Consider the following 19,416-nt stretch of genomic DNA (forward strand, 5'->3'; position numbering starts at 1 on the left):
AATTCCCACGAAAAGCTACCGTTTTCATTTCACACCCCTAATAAATAACAGATCTCTCACCCACCAACCGAAACGTAGGCAGGCCCCATCAACTTCATTCAATCCAAAGTTCGAATTGCTGGCAAACACCCCAAACTGACAAACAGAACAGAACCAATGAAAAGTAATCGAAAGAAAGCTAAAATTAAATCTTCGCCTGATCGATCTTCACGTTTTCGTCTCTTTACACTGCAAAGTAAATTATCCGCGCTTCCATTTCGCATCTCCTAGCCTCTTGGCAGCCCGCCGTGACCTGCTGGAATCTGGACTCCATTTAAGGCAATCCATCCATTTGCTCGTTTTTCAATTCTTCCTCGAATCAATTCATCTCGGATCAATCGTGTGCCTCGGAGTAAAGTGCAAAGTTTTGCAATCAAATTTGTGTACACATGTTCTGGTTTCTTGTTTGCCCGCCAAAATCTACATTTTCCGGCCTGCGAACTAAAAAAGCTTGTACACAGCTATCAACCAACTATACATGTTCTAGAGGAAGTACCCAGTACGAAACGAGCAACATAGAAAAGCGTTGAGTTGCCTTCGGGGAATTGAAACGATAAACAAATCAGCAACGGCTTCACAGGGAGGAGGAAAAAACTTTCCCCGAAATGGGTTAATGGAAACTTTATAGGGAAAACACAGAGTGTTGCAGTTTTCACCCGAGGGGTGTCATCTTTAAAAGAAAGCTGTGCACCGTTGATGGTGTTCGGGTCATCAAATCAAGATTGACGCGCAAAATTGAATTACGCCGTGTTTTGATTCGATTTTAGGTGCAAAATTGTGGAATATAAAAGAGTTCCTTCTCCAGCCATGCATGTAACGTCGTGAATGACTTTGCTTTGTACCAAAAACGTGCCAAATTATCAACGACGCAAATTCAGTGCAATTTGGCAGAATTTAATCATCGTCAACCAAGCTACACTGTAGGTTATTTTGGCAAAAACTTCCGGATCAAAGAAAAAAAACACCGTGTTGCTACAAAGTGAGTGTAGGTCAATGATTTGTCATTCTTCAGCGCGCAATGTCGAAAAAAACAAATCAAACTTAGCACATGTTTGAGATCATCCGAGCATAACAGGAACGTAATGAATTTAAAACCACACATCCTTTGATTTACTGAAATGATAAATTATGCATTACTATAATGCATCCATTTAGTGCTACAATATGCACATTGAATGTTATCTAGTTAGTTCCAAGCTATTTAACTCGGATATGTTTTGGGCTGGAGTGCTGAATTATTTCTCACGACGACAAGTTCATAAGTTTTTCAATGAGATCCAGCAAAATAAAATGCCGAGCTGCTCGGTGGTACCAATCTCGGCAAAAAATCTTAGTGTGTACATTTTGAAAGTGTCAAATGCAAAATGCCAATAACGCAAATCACCTAGTTCTTTTCGCTAAATGGATGAAAATTCTGTCAGATTAATTTGCGGAAATTATTTCAAATCATATATAACCTAATTGAATCGTTCCACAAGCAGGCTGGGAAAAATCCTTGGTCATATATTTAACTCAAAAACGTTTCAGCAATACGTTCGCTTTGTAAAAAAATGGATTGACTGCGCACAGGTTAGTGTAGTTTCGATCTTCAGTGCGCCATGAACCGTGAAACCCAGAAATTGCATTTTTACATAGATCAAGCCTAATGGGTTATGTGGTTTGGTTTTTTGGAATGAATTCACTGAAATACACCTTTTGATAAATCGTGTAAATTTATGCTATATCTAGCGCACAAGCCGTTAACGCTGGGTTGGGCATAAATTTACACGATATTTACATTTAAGCACGATATCGCATAAATCAGCAATTTTGTATATAAGCTTGCAAAAAATTGCGTTTTTTAAGCCAACTTTAGCTTAAAATTAAACGAGTGGGGATTTTCCGCGATGGATAAAATTCAGAAGTTTATTCCGTATGGATTGTGGGAAGTTTACCAGTAGTCGAATGCCACGGGATGGAGATACAAACAAGCATAGCCCATAGAAATTAACCTGGCGACAATAATACACTGAGGAAACTATCCCTTCTATTTTCATAAGCTGCATCGTATGAACCATCCACTTTCATTCACTGAGGCCATTAAACTTAATAATTTCATAAGGCTCAACTTATGAACAACACATATGAATTTCATAAGCGTGTCTCATGAAGGATTTTCATCTAACATCCCAAGCGTTGAAAGACGAATGGTCAGCACACGGGCGCAAGCTCAATGTCCATGTTTCGGTTCCAGTCTGCTCCATTTTATAATTTTTTGGTCACATTATTTTTCATAAGGCAAATCAGTTAAATTCATATCGATTTCTTGTGGCTCAAATTCATAAGTGGAATTCTTACGTTATTTTGCCTCAGTGTAGGTATCTTATATGGATTCACACTACATCTATTGCATTTATAGTTTCATACAATAAAAGGTGTACGAAACATATGTAAATTCCATAAAAAAATATTTCTCGCGTCACTTAATATGTCCTTTTCAATAGGTATCGATTCTCTTCATCGACTATCTCTTTGGATTGCCACGGCCGTGTTAATATATTTCCGGATATTTTCGACACACAGATCGCTGGAAGAAGCAACAATCTAACATCTAATACGACAAACACGACAGGTAACGTTTTTGCAGCCGAGTTATTTACGAAGAGAGAGTCGATAAAGAGAATCAATCAATTCAGATAGGTCTATTTGAAAATTGACGCGAGATTTCTCTAACATTTGTTTTTTGCAGTATTCAAACAAATGATTCAATCCTATCGGATCAGTCCCACAATCAACATAAGATGTCAGTGATGCACCATCATCAGCCATCAACCACAACGATTGCAGAGTCAATCTTTTCCCGGCAAAGATGGAGAATGAACGAAAATAAGAAACCTCCCGATTTAAGAGACGGACCCGGAAGAGCATGAAAAATGGAACCGGAAATGATCCGGTTAGTGAACACGCTAACATGGGTAAAGATTACGAAATGAATCTGCACTAATTGAAGAATCAAAGAGACGCTTGACTCACAGATGGCGAGTGGGCGAAAATGGTAATGACGTTTTGATGTCTGTCAAAATGCATGACATTTTTTTAGTACATAATCATTTTTGTACATGTGGATCTTGAAAATAGGTGTCGCATGACCAGTATTTGTTTTTGCTTTGATTCGCCAATTGGGTGAGTGAAACCGATAACGATCAGCAAAAACGAATCCGAACAGTTCTACCAACCAGTCAGAACTCGTGTTTATTTCAGTTACCATAGGGACGTAATTTGTGATGCCCCGATCCCTTTCAAATTGTATCATTATTTATGTATGGTCCTTATATTTGAAATGACGTTTCACATTCATGGCCGATTTTCATTCGATTAATCGATTAACGAATGGAAAAGTAAAATATTTGCAATCGGTTATATCATGCCGATATAAGCATTAACTTATGCAGAGGATCATACCCATCGTTTCAAACATATGCTGCACTCTCATTGATAGAAAAATGACATCACAACAAACAAAACAAATAATCGATTAGTTGTTAATCGAGTAATTAAAAAATGGGACATCTCTGATTTTGGTGTGATTTTTTTGATAAAGCGCATTCAGTTCCTAGGCTTTGGTAAACTGCAGAACACAACTACGAGAAGACTGATCGTATCGATATGGGTAGTGCGAAGTTTCGTACAATCAAAATGTATCGCAAGACGTCAGCATGATAAGTTCTGTCACACGGTTTGATTTACAGGATTGTCTGAAAACAAATTAATTCTCTTTGCAGATGAAATTCCGGAAGACCCATTCAACTACTGAAAGATTCTCGCTACTTGTACAGTAAAAGCAAGTAGGGTAAAGAACTACTTCGGCCTAAGCGCCCATTTTGGGCCTATAAAGCAGAAAACATCAAATAAATCCATAATTTCGGCGTTAACAGGTAAATTATGCGTTTGGCACAATACTTTAGTTCAAACGCTACCGAACAAAGTCAATAGGAACGCGTGATATGAATGTTTGCATCCAATATTCTCAAATACAAATGATGCGCTCCGACCGAATCAATCTTTATCTTCATCCGATAGGCGAAGACGAAGTGAATTCATTGGCGTTTCAAAGGCGTTTCAATGCGTTAGGCCGAGTTAAGAATCCGTAGGCCGAGTTTGGCGTCAAGAAGCAGTGTAAGACTTTTGACAATATCTCAACGATTGGTTTCTATTTATACGGTACGTAAGGAAAGGTAAATAAATTTGGAAGCCAACAGTAATACATTCCATTTGTTGCTAAACTACATTAGATTAAGAAAGACTAAGTGCGGCCAGAAATGGGGCAGTTAACCCTACTCATAAAGAGAATCACATGTGTAAGTGAGCCAAACGATGGGTGGAAATACTTCCATGTCTGGTGTGATAATGTATAGCGATGATACTCTGGGAGGAAAATTATTTCAAGCAAAACCTGAAACCGTTGATCGACAACTGCCACTACCAGAACAGACGATGCAACCCATCAGTGTGGTCCTAGCAATCAAGATGGTTGCCAGTATCAGAAGATTAAACCGAGTGGATGTATATTTTGAATTTTCCACGTAGACCAGCTGATGATGCTTCGTTTAAACTTTCCGCAACGGCGAATTGTCATACGTTGGCAAGGGTTGTAGCTATTGGCTATTAAAATGACGCAACCCTACCAAGAGTATCGCCAATCTATCCACAACAGGAACCAGGCCGGAAAATGTCAATGTCAATGTCAATGCAACAGTAACCATTATTTTCTTCATACTACAGGATCGATTTGTAACTACTTAAACGATCAAATTAAACAAATATATACCATGCTGGGGGTGGGTGGGTTCGATTTCTCCCTTCCCGGATCTTTTGGGGTTAAAATTTATGATGATTTTCCTGGGAAATTATCGCCAATCACACGGTCAATTATCTACATATGTAAGGGAAGTACAGCTCCAGAAGTTTTTTTTATTGGTCGAGACTGCTGACTCTGGAACTACATACCACATAGCATAGGCTTGGCTATCTTCGTATAGGCTGCCATCACCAATGCATTTACGATGGCTTCCACCCCTACCAAAAACAGTTGTTTCGACTGCTGCCGGGGCTCGATGGATCATCATCGTTCCTGTCCCCACAGTAATACGATCGCTTCAAGTTTTGAGTGTTTCACCGATGATGAACTAGAACCCTGTTTTATTAGTTGATCTTTGTAGCTACTCGAAACTCTTACTCCCAAATCCTTGGCGGATGAGAATCGATTCCACCACTACTACCGGTGGGCATTTTAGGCCGAGTACTTCCATGTTGCTTCTTCCGAATTGCTCGCCATAATCGAACGTGATGTAAGTAAGTAAGTTTAGTTTACTTTTATTAGCCCTTCGTCTGTCCAACAAAAAAATTACGTTGCCTGTTCCCAAATTCCAATAGGTATATTTCAGCGAAGGTTCAACGGATTTTTGAGATTTCAAATGTTTTGTGAAGTAAATTTAATGTCCTTTCTGTTTATTTTTTTCAAAATGAATGTCCCACTAGTGCTATCTGGTGAGTAAATTGTGAGCTGAATTCTTTACATTAGGATAGGTTTTGTACCTCTGAAGAAATTTTCCGAGGACGGAAACCTTATATCAAGTCCATATGATAAGTTAGATAAAAAATAATGTTACATGAATGTCCCACTAGCACCGCCTGGTGAGTGAATTATGAGCTGAACTCTTTAAAATAAACAAGGTCTTGTTCATTCGACCAGTTTTGCCGAGGACGCTGACCTTGTATCTAGTCAACATGTTAAATTAGGGCAGACAATTCAAAATTTATGTCACACTAGCGCCACCTGGCTATTGAATGCTGAAATGAACTCTTTACCATAAAATAGGTCTTGTCCATCTGAACAATTTTGCCGCAGACGGGAACCTTGTATTTAGTTAAGATCTTAAATTAGGGCAAACAATTGAGAATTAATGTTACAAGAGTGCCACCTGGTGAGTGAACTCTGAACTAAACTCTGTTTTTTTTTATAAGATATATCTTGTCTATCTGAACAAATTTGCTGAAGACGGGAACTATTCATATGAGCAGGATCTGTAGCGCTATGTAATGTGTATTTAAGATGACGCAACTAGATCATTTTTGTTTCAGTGCCATCTAGTGAGCAAATTCTGTCATACAGTATCCACTAGACTGATGCAAAATTTGAAATTTTCGTTCCACAGTGCTCAAACGGTTTCAAATCAGGTCCTGATTAGCCTCCCAAAATTTAAACTCATTTGGAAAGAAACTGACTTGGCACAAACTATTCGAAGTTTATATGGAAATTACTATGGGAAAACCAAACTTTTTGTTCATTGTCTTCTACCGATTTTCCATATTGCAAAAGGGTTGATGGGATAAAAAAAGATTGAATGGATTTTTAATTTCATTGATAAGGGTATGTATGCAGATTTGCGGATAAATTAGATGGTGATGCGGATAAGTCGATAAAACTTCACTCATTTCGTATCAATTTAGGGAACTTCATAGCAGTTGGTCAGAGACTTGCAACACAAAAGCTCCTGGAAGTTTTGGGGACTTCATTTAATTTAAGGAAACTGCCCAGAATATATTCTTAAAAAGGTTAAGCGTCTTTTCGAAAGGGGAGTAAAGCAGTTGGTCCCCGGTCCATGAGATAATGGATCGATAGGATAGGAAGGGTCAATGTGTGGGAGCTGCCTCCCTGGCGTCCGTAGCTTTTGTACTTAGTACGGAAAGCATGATTGACGGAAAACAATTCAAGAAAAAAGTTGACGGAACTTTGTAAAGGCTCAGAGAACATTAGATAAGCTCAATGGATTGGAAAGGAATTCAAGAAGCTTCGTTTAAGTTCGTGAAATTAAGTTAAATACAGGAGCCTTCGATAGAGTTCAACAATTTCTTAGAATTTTAGAGAACTGAGCTGATATTCACGAATTACCAATAAAGACTTGTGCGTATTTTTCAATATTTTAGTTTAAACTTTGCAACTATTCAAAACATCAAATTTGATATCTCGGAAATTTCCTCCAGACGGCAGGTTGGTCAAAAAATATCACAGTTGATTGCAGATTTCAGTAAACTACTCTGAATATTTTATTAAGACTCCAAGTTGATGAAGTTTATTTGGAAGATCTCCAACTATTCAAAAATTCAAACGATACCTCTTAGATATGGTTCCTGGTTGGTCAGGGAATGTTTAAATGATCTCCAAATATCAGTTAAGTCCTCTGGGTATATATATACAAACTCCATAGAAAAAAAAACTTAAAGTGGATCTTAAAATTCTGTAACAATTGGTAATTTTGTTTCTTATCGAAACATATTAGACCTATATTTTTGTATTTCGCCATTTCACATTTCCCTAAATTTAATTTTGAACCACTGCACCAATTTTTTGAATCAAAAGATCAAATGAAAGAATATTAAACCTAATTTTTGAGAAAAATATGAATATGGACTTTAATTGTGCTTTAAAATTGAAAAACATTGTTTCAGAGCTACAATTTTTAGTTTTAACTCATAAACTTCATTATTCAAATAATTTTGAAAAAGTGTAGCTTTGAAACGAAAAACCATACGTTGCTAATTTTTGACAATTTTCAAGGCAAAATATATAACAGCCTTTGGTTCCGAGACCATGAATATCATGAAAATCGATTATCATAAATGATTTTCAATGAAAAAAAAGGTTACTATCGTTATATATTATATTACTTTTTAAACAGAAGTCGTTAAATATTTAAGGCTGGAAAATTATATTATTAAGATTTCGGTCTGAAAATTTTCTCTAAAATAAGACTTTAAGAGATAGAAAAAAATGTGCTTTCTTCAAAGTTACTGACATTAACTTAGCTAAAACTTTACCGAAAAACATATGTTTTTATTTTCAAAAACTTGAAAGTTGGTTTTTAATATAAATTCATTTGAGGATCACAATTGTTCAAACTATCAAGCGAAGGGAGTTGCTAGGCGCCAAAACTACAATAAATATTATAATCTAAAATTCTAGGACTACTTTCATGTTAAATTTACAACCCAGACTTCATCAATGTCTCGTACAAATATACTCGTCTGACATTGAATAGTTTTTAAAATTCTGGGACTAATAGATCTTTTTCGGATACTGTATTTTTAAACAATTCAGTAATCCGGTACTTTGAAATCATTTCGAGGCTGATGTCAAATTCTAAAGTTTTTCCTCGGGTACAGATAAATATTGTAGATGCTGGTTTTTATCTAAAATAAATGAAGATATTAATTTAAATTAATTAATTAATTATTAAATTTCCATTTAATTCTACTACTTTTGTATCACTTTCACTTTCACTAATTCATCAGACACTGAAGATGTTTGCAAGTAGTATACGAAATACGTATCTGTTATAGTTCAAAGTGATAGTGAAATTAAAGTGTGAAAGTGAATTAGTGAAAGTGAAAGTGATACAAAATAGAATTAAAAGGAAAAATCGACGTAAAACGTCCACAATTATTCTGCAAAAACGCTCATCAATCAATTTAGAACACTTTTGAGTTGGTTTTTAACTCAGAAACCATAAGCAAAATTACCTGTCAAATTTACCGAACGATCGGTAACGTTTACTGATGTGTATTGCTTGATTTGTAGTCGACTTTACTGGAGAACTGTAATTTTAAGGACGATATGCAAATCGAAAATAACCGACAGATCTGTAATTTTTTAAAAAGGTAACCGACTCAACTGTAATTTGCTTTAATATTGTTTCAAGGTGGCGTTCACTGCAACCCATGCAAAAATTTAGCTGCAGTCGTGATCAATGCGTTAGTGTTGCAAATTGCTCCACCAATGAAGTATTTGGCGTTACACTGAAAACAGGGAAGCATTGGATGAAGATGCTGTTGAAATGCTGTTTTCAGATCGTCGCTAACGAAAATTGAACTTGGACCGAAAGAAACAAAAAACAAGCAACAACATCGGCCATCTGTAATCGGTATTTATTTAGATAACGCAAATTAATTACTCACGAAAAACGCCGCCGAACGCCGGTTTTCCGAAACTTCAGTAAAATATTTCACCGAATTCAGTGATGAAGCTGATTTACAGATCTGCCCGTAAGAATGTTTACCGTTTTCGTTAAATTAAAATGAAATTACCGAAATTCGGTCATTTCATATACAGTTTTCAGCAAAAAGGTGAGAAAATACCGAAACATCTGTAATTTTTAGCATTACCGATCTAAGATGGTATTTTTTTTTTACCGAACTCAGGGTCTCTTTTTAAGTGTTTATTACATATGATATATACATATCAACATAAACATGACATATTAACATAGTTAAATTTAAATTTTTCTTCTTTGGCCTTAACTGCCAGCCACATTCATTGCAAAAATAATTGCCAGATACACACTTTTTTTTCGCCGAGATTCCAACAACCGTGTAGTTCTGCAATTTATTTTGGTGAGATTAAGTAAAACAATTGCCGAGACTCAGCTAACAAATAATATTTTGCTGAGATATCAGCAAACAAATAGAAGTTTTGCAGAGATATCAGCAAAAGTAAATGCCGAGGAAATCGGCTGTTGGAGATTTTACCGAGCTAGTATCACGCCCGTTTCAGTATCAGCACTTCTGAAGACCTGGTGCACAGTCGGACAAAACTTGGCTGAAAATCACATATATTGTAAATTTTGGGATGCTGATTCCATTTTTGACATCGGAAGTCATAAAAAATGTGAACTAATCCCTCTAAAGAGTGATTGCATCTTTCTGATACCAACAAACCCATTGATTGATTATTTGTTAAGCTATATAAATTCATAACATATTTTTGTTTATTTAGGATACAATATTCAGGATATCACAAACATAACGGAAGAAATAATAAATAATCAGTTTTGTTTTGCTACAACTTATACTAACCATTTCTGAGATGTTTTACTAGAGTATTGAGTATAACCAGACAGAACTTTAAAAAGAAAACGGATTAAGGCATGCTATTTTAATCGTTAGTTGCCGTCCATATACCACGTGAGGAATGTAAGATAGAGGATGTTCGAGTGTATATGGTCCTGTATTCGTTTAAAGATTCGTATTAATGATTATCCATGATCCGGTAGAAGGGTAAAAATTCTTGCATCTTTCTTAAAATTTAAATGTAGTTTGTGAACAATCCATAATCGAAAAGTTCTGGATTGTTTAGTTAAAAGTGAAGATGATAATGATGTTGTTACACAATATTAAAAAAAACATTGGAGTTATTTAAAATAAAATCAGTTCTATCGAAATCACCTTAAGCAAATCTAAAAAGGTACCGTCCATGAAAAACGTTTTAGTAAAAACAATGCACCAAACAACTCTCAATAATTCGTCTTAGCTACTAAATTAATGCAGCTCTTTCCAGCCCTTTGAACATAATAATTGCTTATTTTTGATATACATGCTGATCACCATGCTCTTCCCTATCGGTTATATTTTGTTTACACAAGCATCTAAACTTTTCAGCTTACAAAAATAGATTGTAATCCCATTTCATTTTCACAGCTTTGAATCGAGGAATTGGTTCAAATTTTAAATCTTGTAATAGTTGAGCACAATTCTTGCTGAGTATTAAACGTATTTAATAAATACATGGGACCAAAATTATTGTTTAAGAATACAAGAAATTTTGAATTTTTTTTAAATAAAACAAAATTTTCCCATACTTGAAGAAATCTAAAATAAGAATCAATTTCCCAGATTGGATGCTGTTTCATCAAAATCGGTTCAGAAAAGATGAAATGGGAGCAATATCTAATTTTTAGACTGAATAGCTTAGGTACCGAAAGTTGGAAAACATAAAGTTTGGCCCCTTGGGGCAACGAGAAGCAAACTGGGACCCATCAATTCGAAAAATAGAGATGATTTCCCATATAATCTACAGCATGTGACCTTTCCGAACTGTTTCAGAATGTTGTGCAGTATGCATTTACAAAAAGAATATTGGTTTTTCATAGCACTAAAAATGTATCATAAATAATTTTAAATAAATTTAAATAGTTTATGGTAACCTGGGCAAGTTAAATTGCATGAAAATATTCGTTTTTTACTCCCCTTCAAAATGAAACCTTTTATAAACAAATTAGTTCAAAGTTTACTGTGTAACAGTTAATTTAAGTGAGCCATACATTTTTTAGTTTTTGAACAGACAAATCTTCAAAATCAGCTGACTTAGCAACGTCCAAATTGTTGTCAAAAATCGAAATCTTATGCAATAATCACGAAACTTTGGGAAAACTTTATTCAATGTGTGGGAAACTTAGAAAAAAATAAAATAACGAAAATAAAATCAGAATTTTTAGAGGTTTTGTTCACTGTGTGGCGGTGGATTTAAGGATTCAGTTCGGATTTTCCGATCATTTGTTTTTTTAACTCTTTATAATGGTGTGAAAAAATAATGCTTCATTTAATCGGAGAGATTTTAGCATCTAGAAAATGTCACACGAGTGGTGATTTTTGAAAACAGATTTATAAGATCCTCCCTTTAACATATATTAATTTTACCCTGTGTATTTGTCTTTTTATTAACGACAAGCATATTTTCTTCATTTTTTCCTTATCCATTACTGAACTCTAAAAAATTGTCCAAAATTAGAACCAAAAATTACTTTCTCCCAGAGCCGAATGAGTACCAACCTTCACAAGTTCCGTCAATTTCTTGGTCAAATGAAGAAAACTCACCACAAAGTTTCACGAACATTTACAGAAAGTCGATGGTCACCAAAATCACTGAATTCAGCAACAGCAGCAACACATTCATCGCCGCCGCCGTCGTCGTTGCCGTAATTGTCAACAAATTGTCACCCTTTCTTCTTCTCTCAGATCAAATCAACAGCAGGAAAACTACACGGTTCACCACTTGGGCCGAAGCGTAAATTTCTTTCGCACCGCCAGAAACTGGGCAGATATCACCACACCAAACACGTACCACTCAAGAGACAACTTCTCTGCTGCAAGCACCAAAGTTAACTCATTAATTGTACTTTTGTCTTCTTTCAAGGAGCCACTTCTCCTCAGGTCGTTACGATTCAATGATTTTTTTTCACACCAACTGGCTCACTTCTGGGAAATATTTCGATGACGTTATTTCTTGCTCTTGAAAATCTACAAGACTGTAATAACTTTCAAGAGTTTCTGTGGATCTTCCAAATTATGACTCCCTTCTGAAATGTCTTTAAATTTAAATTTTCCTCACTGAACTTTTGATTCACAAAACTCAAAAAACCCCAAAACTCTACAGTTTCAAACTATCACTCTTTAAAAATATTGATGTTCTTCAAACGACCGGACTTCTTACCGGATCCCAACACTTTTCTCAAGATTAATTTCACTTGAAAAAAGCAACACTTTCACTCACCAAAGAACCACTGTAAGTACAAGAACTTTTCCCGCTTTCTTCTTCCAAGTCGCGATGTGAACGCTACCGCTTGCACAAGGCTACTGGCCAAATTAACCCAAGATTGGACTATTTTACTCGATTCTTGTGTGCCCACGCCACGCGCGTTCACTTCTACTCGGGAAGCACCGTCGTTGTTCGGGTCGAAAGACTACTAGGACTACAATCAATGCTGGGTGCAAGCAAACCAAAAGAACATACGCACAGCATCAGACTGGCAGGAGCAACAGTCAGCAGCATAAAATTTCCCCGTTCTGAAGCCACCCACCAACCCACCCAACCAACCAACCCACTCAGCACGAAGCAGTTACATGCTGAGCTGCGAGAAGGTTCCTGTTGCTTATCGGGCGGTGATTCGTTAGCCATTCGTGCCGGGAGTTACCATTTGTTTTGGGTACTCACCGAACACGGGTGGCGATGTTTGCCTTACCGTGCTGATTCATAACAAAAAGCCGAACGTGCGCCGGCCGAGCGAGTAGGACCCGGACTGAGTGCTCTTCTACTGCAATTTTGTATAACAGTTTGCGATGGAAGTGCATTGGTAAATAATATTGCCATTTTATCACATCTTTTCTGCGAAAATCCGTTGACATCGTAGCTGAGATTTGTGGTGTGCAATAAATATTATCAGCTTTATAAGTATGATTGCATGAGTTCCTCGATGGAAAGTGTGGTCAAGCTTCCATAGGACGAAATCAAAACGCGCCGGTACTTTTTCAAGGGCTCTGAACCTTCAAACATCAAGTTTTTCTAATGCCATTAGATCCAACGTGATTGGGCTACTTTGGTAATGAAAACCACATATTGAATAGTGAAGATTGATCTAGGATTTTTTTTTTAAATTTCTGAGATCATGAATCTGATAATTTGAAAGGAATTTGGCTCAATACTTAGGAAAAGCTAAGGAGAATTTTACGGACATTCTTTGGAAAATTCTGAACAAAAACTAGGGGTTTGGATCTAATTTCCGTCCTACTAAGCACAACCTGCGCTTTACCTCTCTTTTCTGAACGAGTTAAAAAAGGAATATTTCTGTCAAAGATGACTTCTACATTTATACACATTTCCACAACATAACGTACCGTTGGATTTGATAAAGAGTCACAAATTGTTGGTATATTTTTTTAAATCTAATACTGCTTCTTGATTCTAAATTCGTTCTACGAGTTTCAATTTCGTCCTAACGCATTGAACCGCCTTTAGATTTTCTTCGTCCTACGGATAATCGTAGAAAAAGGGGATTCGCTAGGAGCGCTTCTTTTGCTTTGAGAACAATGAGCGTAAATATTCAATGCACAATACACTCTAACAGGATTTATGTTGTAGCTAATGAACTAACGCATAGGAACAAACCTATTATTGATTTGTGCACGGTGAAATCATTGATATTATTGATCTTTTCTGATCTATAGAACGGAAATGGGCGATTACGACGAAGTAGTGCTCTACCCTATAAAAACAAAGCAAACTTCAGATGCAGTTCTGAAGTTAATTTCAAGAAAATGTCGGCTTCGGCAATACCTTAACCTATTCTCGTCAGGGGGGTTAAACAACTATATCAAAATGATTGAAAAATGAATTCCAAGAGTATTCTTTTGCAGAAAATTCATTTAAAAAAAAATGGTGGATTTGTGTTCTTCATACATTATTGTTTTGGATATCATTTCCCCATTTGCTACCCGGCCATGTTTGATTTTGAATGTAAGTGTGTACATTCCATTCTCTTTCCTCCTTCTCCTGCGTACGAAGCCGGAAAATGTGACGATGAAAATGTCAGCCCAACGAAATGAACTTTTCCCGAGAAAACTCCTACCTACCTATCAGTTATAATATAATTGAAAAATTTAAATGAAATTGTAATCATCAAAACACTCCGTCTAATGGGACCAAAATTTATGCAGGGAATTTGCGTATTCTCGCCAATCTAAGCAGTTTCTGCGCTTCAATTAGCATTTTCTCAGCGTCACGCACATATATGCAGTGTTTGTTTGTTAACATTTATTTGCTGCTACCTGATCTAAACATTTCAATCTCAAGAAAGTGTGACTATTGTCGGCAACCTTGTTATTTGAATTGCAACGGTTCTATTATCGGCAATTCGAAATCAGCCGCATTTTGTAACGCATATGTTTCACTCAAAGTAAAACCAGGCATAACAAGTTTGCTTAGTTGTAAAAATTTAATCAGATTGAACTCAATCAAAATTTAATCAGATTGAGAAAAAATAGATTTCGATTTTTAACGATAAAATGCTCAAACAACGAAAATTAGTGTGATGAGACAAATTTGTTCGAAAAAAATCACTTTTTTATATTGCTAAGATGCTTGACAAACCCCCCTTTTTTACTGTAAATTTCTCAAGTACCATAAATTTCGTTGTGATTTTATTATAATGGACAAAAATGTCCAATGTTTTGACAGTAAATAACATGGTTACAATGACAATGAAAATCATTGTATTTTAATTGGATTTTTTTTACGGGTGCCGAAATGATTGTTTCGATCCTTAAGATTAATTCTGCATTCTGCACGAAAGCCTGCAGATCCTTTATGAAGAAAGGTAGAAATTATTACAATCTAGAGCAGCTTCATTTGATGGTCAATATCACAATTTTTATCAAACTTGACCAACTGGAGCTAGTATTTAAGAGCAAACTCTGACAAAAGTTTCAGAAAATCTGTTCAGTTCAAATGTCATTGTGATTGAGTTGTCTTTCCCTGCCCTTTGGTTCAATGTTCAATGAGGATAAAGGGTGATACGGTCAAAATTTGGTCAATATCAACTTGACGTATTTCTTTCAATTTTGCATTTAAAAAACCTGAACACCCTTCATTTTGAAGGTGTGTGTGTGTAGAATGTTGCTCCTGTTTTGATTTTGGAATTCACTCTTCAGTTGTCAAAATGCCGTCCAAGCAAGAAGAGCAGCGTCTCAAAATTTTGCTCGCGCATCGCGAAAATCCGAGCTACTCGCACGCAAAGTTGGCAAAATCGCTAAAAGTTGCCAAATCAACCGTTACAAATGTAATTAAAGTGTTTGGGGAATTTTTGTCGACAGCCAGGAAGTCTGGATCGGGGGGAAATCGAAAACCGGAAGCCGCTGAAACGACAAAGAGAGTTGCCGGTAGTTTCAAGCGAAACCCTAACCTCTCTCTCCGAGATGCCGCAAATAAGCTGGGTGTATCGTCTACAACCGCGCATCGAGCCAAAAAACGAGCCGGACTATCGACTTACAAGAAGGTAGTGACTCCAAATCGCGATGATAAACAAAATACGACGGCCAAAGCGCGATCCCGGAGGCTGTACACTAGGGTGCTTCATTCTGAAAAAAGTGATGAATTTCTGATGGGCCACCCTCCAGTTCGATTCATAGCCCCAAAATATGAACCTGTGCAAAAATTGGTAAAGATTGATGAAGGTTTAGAGGTCGCGCCAATGATTTGAAATTTGTATGGGAATTACTATGGAAGAATTTAAAAAATCGCTTATATCGCTATAACTTTGCTTCTACTTGTCCAAATGTCGAAAAAATTTAGTATGTTATTGCTATGGCAATAAACAAAAAGCCTACAGTTGCTACGCTCAGTTTTGCAGCGTATCAAGAATTATAAAAATGTGAAAAAATGGCAAAATAGGGTAAATTGACAGATGAATATGTACAAGGCAACAACGCCAATTTCATCGCAACAACAACAGGCTTGTTGATCATTGTCATGACAACCACATATTTTTTTTTTCAACGTTTGGACAACTACAACCAAAGTTAGAGCAATGTAAACGAAAATCAATAATTTCCCATACTAATTCACCAAAATCTCCATACAAAATCCAAATCATTGGCGCGACCTCTAAACCTTCATCAATCTTTACCATTTTTTGCACAGGTTCATATTTTGGGGCTATGAATCGAACTGGAGGGTGGCCTATCAAAAATTCATCACTTTTTTCAAAATGAAACACCCTACTGTACACGATGATGCTGACGAAGTTTGACTGCGTGGTAATGGACGACGAAACCTACGTCAAAGCCGACTACAAGCAGCTTCCGGGACAGGAGTTTTATACGGCAAAAGGAAGGGGAAAGGTAGCAGATGTTTTCAAGCACATGAAACTGTCAAAGTTCGCAAAGAAGTATCTGGTTTGGCAAGCCATCTGTACCTGTGGCTTGAAAAGCAGCATTTTCATAGCTTCCGGGACTGTCAACCAAGAAATTTACGTGAAAGAGTGTTTGAATAAACGTCTGCTGCCTTTCCTGAAGAAACACGGTTGTTCCGTACTGTTTTGGCCGGATTTGGCATCTTGCCATTACGGTAAAAAGGCCATGGAGTGGTACGCCGCCAACAACGTGCAGGTGGTTCCCAAGGACAAGAACCCTCCCAACACGCCAGAGCTCCGCCCAATTGAGAAATACTGGGCTATTATAAAGCGGAACCTAAAGAAGACCAAAAAAACTGCTAAGGGCCAGCAGCAGTTCAAGGCAAACTGGCTTTCTGCGGCGAAGAAGGTGGACAAGGTGGCTGTACAAAATCTGATGGCAGGGGTCAAGCGTAAGGCCCGGCAATTCGGATTTGGAAAAGCGGAAGCCTAACTGAATATTTTTCCTGAATTTTATACTAATTGAACTTGAAAAAGAAATTTAATTTGATTTTTTAAATAAACGATTTCACCGATTTACACGCGTTTTCCCTTGACCAAATTTTGACCGTATCACCCTTTACGAAGATACAATATGACGGATCATTGATACTATTCAATAGAACACAAGTAAATACTTCCAGAAATAAGATAAGATTACATATTGAAAAATGTGTGAATTGTTAGACAAAATTTGAATATTACATTGAAATACTTTAAATCGAGATCGCAGTAGGCCGCGCTTGAAAACTGACGTGTTTTTCTTTTGCTGCGTATTTTTCGTAAGCGAATTAAACACTTTTTGGCTTGAAATTTGTTAATTTGTGTGCTGAAATTTAATCATTTAATGATATATCGTGTTTTACCTGTGTTTGCCTTGAGTGGCTTGGTTGACCTTGAATCTAACCTCTTAAATATACGACGCAGCTTCAGTTCCATTGTTCGGTGTCGATTTTCATTGCCTCCCGGGAGCCCGGTTCTCCGAGTTCGGATGCTACACTTTCGGCGTGTAGTCCTATTGAGAGATCGCTCCGGTTGGTGAACTAGCCCGGGAACGTGTTGATAATGTGTCTGTCGCGAGTTTTGGTCGCCGTGAATCAGCAAACTTTCCGCATGCAAAAGTGCTCGACTGCTGGTCTCTCGCCGGTGTCGGAGATTGCGAGCAATATGAAAGATGCCTCGCTGAATACGCCCGAAGCTGGACGGGTGGCAGTTGGTGGCCGCGAACTGTTCCTGAGGAAAGCACTAGACGCGAACCTCCTTCCAGATGACCATGGCAATGGAAGAAAATTTGTGTTCGTTAAAGGAAGTATTACGAAAAAGGTGCATCACGAAATGAGATGCAAAGCTTAGAGAAAATCAAAATTTCGGAACTAATGGATTGGAGGATCAAATTAACATGGTGAGACCAGTCCAAATACATTTTACAATTTAAAAAGTTGGAAGGGTTGTATACTAGATACGACCGCAGGGTTGGCGTTGGATAACGTCTGTTATGTGTTGTACTTAATTGTGTATATTATATTTTAGGAATATTCCTTAATAACTCTTTTGCGAAAGTTTGGTGGCCCTGAAAAGGGCCGTTTTGTTGGGCTGATGTTGTTGACAATGATGGAACGGGTGACCTTGTTGGACGCTTATATAGTAGAACAGAAAATATCAGAGGTGTCAGATACTCGCATACGTACGTTAAACTCTTTCTTGATAATGTTGTGGCCCTGAAAAGGGCCATTTTTCCAACGCGCTCGGCGTAGTTGCCCTTGCGGAGCAGACGGTGAATACGACCGACTGAGAACTGCAGCAGCTGGGCATTCCATGACGGCGGCCCAGTATACCGGAGCACTGGCACCAACGCACTCGGCGTAGTTGCCCTTTCGCCCCCAGGCTCTGCTTCCGCTGCTCTGGTACTGCTGCTCTGCTGCTCTGCTGCTGGGTCGACGATCGGATAGACAATGATGGAACGGGTGACCCTGTTGGACGCTTATATAGTAGAACAGAAAATATCAGAGGTGTCAGATACTCGCATCTGATGTCTCGGTTGGAGAAAGTATAAGAATATAAAAAAATCAATCGATTTTCACCATCTTTAGACAATGGTTTACTTTTATCCATTTTTCAATAGTTTACAGAATGAAATCAATAGTTTTGAAACATTCAGCAAATTGCTAGAAATATTTCCAATCGATTGATGCCATTATCTCGTAAATCTATCGAGAGACGGTTGAGTTATTATCGTTCAAAATCTTTTAATTTTTCGTAACGCATTCAAAATGACTGTTTTCAATTTTGTACCCCCGTATGTTGCCGAAAGACGTTATCCAACGTCAAAAACATAAACTAAATACGTGCCAGGTTTGCAAAGAATATTTTCGAACCTGGAAGCGTGTATGTAATACCAATATCCAATTGATAACGGTGATGCAGTGGGGCTTATTGTAAGTGAAAGTAACCTCGGAATGGGCGTGTCTCTCCAGACATTCTGAAATGTGTTGCTGGATCTGCAATAGAGCTATCACCTTTTAACTACCGGACCAAAGCTTTCTACAATGACCATAAATGCGACATTGCAGAGAGAGTTCTTCCATAATAACAATGTCAGTCAGTGGGAGTTAGAGGGAATACACACACATACACACATTGAAATACTTTAAATCACGTTAAATTTAATCATCACTTCTCATCCGTTGAACCATTCTGAACGGCCATCCCGTTGTTGTTATATCATTGTGGTAATAATGTATAAATCTATATCTTTTCCGGTTCCATAGAGTCAACAATGTAAAAGTGAAAGAAGAGCTGCAAATTTGAGCACATGCGATACGGCAATAGAGTGATGCTCGTT

At 37.2% G+C, this 19,416-nt stretch overlaps 1 protein-coding gene across 3 annotated transcripts in view; it reads right to left on the reverse strand.

Moving 5' to 3' along the window:
• Positions 1–12,465, reverse strand: part of Nos (Nitric oxide synthase) — a 288,786-nt gene extending 276,321 nt beyond the window's left edge. For 2 of the 3 annotated variants that reach the window (XM_065220709.1, XM_065220707.1), the window contains exon 1: positions 11,683–12,459. The gene's annotated coding sequence lies outside the window, so the exon portion shown is untranslated. Of the gene's footprint in view, positions 1–11,682 lie in introns of all 3 variants that reach the window. The other variant, XM_065220708.1, reaches the window with a different exon arrangement.
• Between the last annotated feature and the right edge of the window lie 6,951 nt (positions 12,466–19,416).

This window comes from Ochlerotatus camptorhynchus, unplaced genomic scaffold, assembly GCF_037179485.1.
Source record: "Ochlerotatus camptorhynchus isolate MF236.1 unplaced genomic scaffold, CSIRO-AGI_Acam_v1.1 ptg000131l, whole genome shotgun sequence".
In the NCBI taxonomy this organism is placed as follows: domain Eukaryota; kingdom Metazoa; phylum Arthropoda; class Insecta; order Diptera; family Culicidae; genus Ochlerotatus; species Ochlerotatus camptorhynchus.